This window comes from Macaca fascicularis, chromosome 11, assembly GCF_037993035.2.
Source record: "Macaca fascicularis isolate 582-1 chromosome 11, T2T-MFA8v1.1".
NCBI classification, from domain to species: domain Eukaryota; kingdom Metazoa; phylum Chordata; class Mammalia; order Primates; family Cercopithecidae; genus Macaca; species Macaca fascicularis.
In genome coordinates, this window is record NC_088385.1 from 74,025,889 (window position 1) to 74,030,887 (window position 4,999).

Sequence of the window (4,999 nt, forward strand, 5' to 3'; positions counted from 1 at the left end):
CTCAAAATATAACTTGAAAATAAACCACAAATGTGTTTTACAACCTCAAAATGTTCTTTCCTCCCTTCTCCCAATCTCAAAATATAACTTTAGACAAACTATATATCTGCTTCCTTTTGCCTTAAAATACAGCCTCAAAATGTACTGTAAAGCGCCACTCCCCTTCTTTCCCATACTATACTCCCATGCCTTATGCATATTTATTTACTTACATCCTTGTTAAGTACATGCCATAGTCACATATCTAGTCATATATTTCCATCAAAATGTCAAAGGCCAAATCATAACACAAACCAGACACCTCCAAAATTCTCTCCCCAGTCAAAGCCAAAACTCACTCCCAGCTAAAAACTGACTACAGGCCAGATGCAAAGGCTCACACCTGTAATCCCAGCACTTTGTGAGGCCGTGGTGGGAGGACTGCCTGAGCCAGGAATTTGAGACCAGTCTGGGCAACGTGGTGAAGCCCCAACTCTACCAAAAAAAAATACAAAAAGTTAGCTGTGCTGGGTGGTGCATGCCTATGGTCCCAGCCACTAGGGAGGCTGAGGTAGGAGAGGATCACCCGAGCCTGGGAGGTCGAGGCCGCATTGAGCCAAGATCACACCACTGCACTCCAGCCTGGGAGACAGAGTGAGACCCCATGTCCAAGAAAACAAAAATTGACCACAAAATTGACTGCAATTAATATGTAACCCAATTAAGCCCAAAATGATACCAGGGCCTTCACCAAATCAAACAACAATTAACAATAAAGCCATTAAAACAAACCATGCCTCCTCACACCCTCTTCCTCTCCTACATTCCAAACCCCTCTCTTCCCAAAAAGCTCTATATTCCCTCCACAAAAGGAAGAGCGGAAATTTTAAAAAATTTCACCCATTCTTCCCCTTGCTAATACGAGTAGTAAAGTCTTGCTCTCTTTCTGTCACTTCTCATTATTATTTTGACTCCTTTCTATAAACAAATTGCCGAACTCTTTTGCCAGTTGTTACACTTCCATAGTGCAGATGGAAAATGAGTGGTTACTCTTTGATGTCAGCCCTCCAAGTTGGGGTATGAGGGGCACAGGAACCCTGAGGTCCAGACTAGCTAAGTGGTGAGACTAGCTGATGATCCATTGTCCTCTGATGAAGCCCACATTCTGGAAATGGAAGTCCTTGAAAACCTCTTCAATCCACTGCAGGCATTTGCCTTCTCTGACGGCATCTATATCTCCTCACCAAGGATCTGAAGACACAAGTTGCAGAGTCTGGTAGACTGAATACAACTTGGGCAAAACAAGAAGCATCTTCCATTCAAGTCCCTGCTGTTTGTCAGTCATGGGGTCTACCAGGCTGGAAATCACCCACACTGCCTCCCATTCAGTGCCTGGATCCATGATGTATTTAAGCACCAACCTCATGGCATGTGTTCCTGCAAGGTGGCACTGACCCCACAGTGATCAGCCCCTCTCTTGCACTCTCTCTTTGCTATTTCATGGCACTCATGTTGAGGCTTTGTTTTCACTTCACACTGAGCACCTTGGTTCATTCAGGTTCCCTGGGACTCTGACCATGCACCATCATAATATCTACTGAGAATCTCCACCAAACTTTCACACAGAAACCAAATGACATCCTGATGAGAAAAGAATGGACTACAGATGGCCTGAAACAATCTGTTCTTGAAGTCTTTTGAGGATTGCCAAGGTAAACAGTGTCCTTACTGAAAGTTCTCCGGCTGCAAATCAACTCCATATTCTTTAGATCCATCAGAAACAGGAAAACATTGAAATCAAGGGAATAACCCCCTACAACATATCTCGCTGCCAACACTTCCCTTACCACCCTATTTTCTCCAGGATGTTATCTGACACATGTAGAGTGCTTGTGGGTTTTTTGCTTTTAGATGGAATTTCGCTTTTGTTGCCCAGGCTGGAGTGCAATGGTGCAATCTGGCTCACTACAACCTCTGCCTCCCAGGTTTAAGTGATTCTCCTGCCTCAGCCTCCTGAGTAGCTGGGATTACAGGTGGGCGCCACCATGCCCGGCTAATTTTTTATATTTTTAAGTAGAAATGGGGTTTCACCATGTTGGCCAAGCTGATCTCGAACTCCTGACCTCAGGTGATCCACCCGCCTTGGCCTCCCAAAGTACTAGGATTACAGGCATGACCCACCACACCTGGCCTGTTTCTGGCTTTGTCTTTGCCTATGACAAGTTCTTTCTGGTTTAGCTGATAGTATTTCCCCCAAATTCAGAATACATAAGAAATCACTGGGAATTTACATCTGATTACCATATATTCATCCTCTCATATTACAAGGCTCAAAGTTACAAGGAGAAATAGTATGTGATTGCGATGTTGGTGTTTCATTAATATTTTCTTAAAGTTGTTTTCTGAGGAAGTAGCCAGAATAATAATTCTCTCAAATTCAAAAAACTGTTGGCACAATTTGAAGTCAGTCATCATTTCTAACCAACGTATACTCTTTTTGCTGCCAAGATAGCTTGACAATTTTAATATCTGCATGATGGCCTATATGATAATCCCAGCAGCATTCTGGGGATAAGATCTTAGAGGGTACGTTGAGGAAAAAATACTTGTTTAGGTGGCTTTCATCATGCCACTCTGCTTCAATGTCATTTGTCCTGGAGGATTCCCTTAAAGCACTCCTGGGTGATGTTGAGAACTTGAATGGGTGTTCCACCAAAAATGGCTGCGTGATAATAAAAATCCCCCTGGCCGAATGGAATGTATGCCACCGACTCTTTCCGTCTCTCATAAGTATTCTCCTCAGGATGTTTCCCCTGCCACCAGGCCTGTAGCTGAGCCACCGACTGGCCCAGGGTCTCCACCCCAAAATTGTCTTCAAACACCTGGTCCACATCCATGCAGAAAAGGAAGTCAACTTCCTGTTGGATGTGGGCCAACATGTACTCCCTGATGGTCTTCATGCCCATCATGTTGATGACTTGCTACCTCTTCTCAGGCTTGATCTCAAACACTCTGAAGAAACACAGAAGACCCAGCTCTATCAACGGCATCCTGGAGATATTATCGGCCATGATGTAAAATATGACTTTGTGGCTGACCATAAAGTACCCATCAGCAGATGTTATGAACTCCTTCAAGTAATACTCTACATATCTTCCGACAGCAAAAACCGTCAAACCCACAGTAATTTTCTGTTTGGCATAAGAATTTTCTGGGATGGTTCTGTTCTAAGTGCCTTCCCACATAACCGGCGCATTCCAACTGGTCACGGTCAGCACCTCTGGGCGATTGTATGGATTAAACCAGTTCCATAGCTGAAACTCTTTTTTTGTCATCTTCTTTTCTTTGTTCTTTCTCTTTTTCTTCGTCTATGTCTTCTTCCCCTGCTTGAGGATTGTGGGTCCCATTGTTGGAGCAGCTTGGAAACCACCGGCCCTTCCGACCGCCGCTGTCAACAACTTCTGGGTGTTTTAAGTGATACATCCACAAGAGAGAGCCTTCTTGGGTGTTGATTTCCAAACCACAACAATCACAGTTGAGACAACCAGCATGGGAGGAATTACATTTCCTTTGACATTCACTATTTTCTCTTTATCATCTGCTTCTTTCAGCCCAGACTAAAAGGCAAAACAACAAAGTTCTACTGAGCTCCCTTCTGCAGAAGGAAGGATTCAAGGAAGGGAAGATGCCGTGTTCCAACTCTTGACTGGCAGAACCCAGGCGCCGCCAAAGGCCGGCGCGTGGCGAGGGACCATAAGCAAGACTGTGCCTCCCTCCCCACCCAGGTGGCCCCTTAGCTGTGTCCGCCCCAGCCCGGCAAGGCATGCCGCGGAAACGCATCGGCTTTGACATTCAACTCAGAATTTTATTTCAGAAATTACCAACTAGTTGAATAAATATAGCTCTATTATTCCCTTTAACTCATTTACAACAAATGTAGAAATTGAGCACAGGCCACATGTACTTGGCAGAAGGCTGTTTTAAAAATGAACATCAAACTTATTTTCTGCCAAGACTCTCCTCCCCATCATCCATCCACTCAGCATTAGGTTCAGAAAAAACTACCTACAGAACAGTGGTTTTCAAATTATGTTTCATGGTCATGGTATTCTCATTTCTTGAGATTATACAGGTACAACTTTAAATTCTATGCTCAAATGTGTCAAGCAGCTGCATACTACATATTCCTCTTACACGCTGCCATATTAAATGTTCTGTGGGTCAGGTGCTGTGGCTGTAATCCCAGCACTTTGGGAGGCCGAGGCGGGTTGATCACTTGAGGTCAGAAGTTTGAGATCGGCCTGGCCAACATGGTGAAACCCCTTTTCTACTAAAAATACAAAAATTAGCCAGGTGAGGGGGCGCACCTGTAACCCCAGCTACACAGGAGGCTGAGACAGGGAAATCACTTGAACCTGGGAGGTGAAGGTTGCAGTGAGCTGAGATTGCACCACTGCACACTCCAGCCTGGGTGACAGAGTAAGACTATGTCTCAAAAAAAAAAAAAAAGAAAGAAAAAAGTTCGGAGACATGGTACTATTAAGAAAACTGTTTCCTGCACTTTTTCTCTTAACCACAACCCTCCTCAGCAACAACACCCCCCTTCCCCAGCCAACACATAACCCAAGACCCAAAGAGTATTTGCTTCTACTATCAATGGAACTAGTGTTCCTAGGGTTCACAACTTGGGAAATCCTACAGCAGAGCTTCCTTGTAATAATAGGGTGGAAGAATGGAAAGCCATATAAAGCCCTGGAGGGTGTTTTTTTTCCCCTAAGAATTTTGATGTTTTCTTTATTTCACGCCATATCAGAATTGCTTTAGTGAAAATTTAGAGGGTTTTAATTCCATTTGCTTTTATTTCACATTTCTAGTCTCTAGTAGGAGTGACCTTTATCCAGTTACTTACCCTCTTTGTGCCTCTCATACTTAAAATGTGAAAAACACCAATCTCATAGGGCTGTTCTGAGGATTGAGTTAATACAATGCCTGACTCATAAATAAGTGCTCGGCAGGGCAT

General features: G+C 43.9%; 1 pseudogene; it reads right to left on the reverse strand.

Annotated features, from left to right (window-relative positions):
- Nucleotides 1-2,443: 2,443 nt before the first annotated feature.
- LOC102132521 (N-acetyllactosaminide alpha-1,3-galactosyltransferase-like) lies at nt 2,444-4,999 on the reverse strand (annotated as a pseudogene).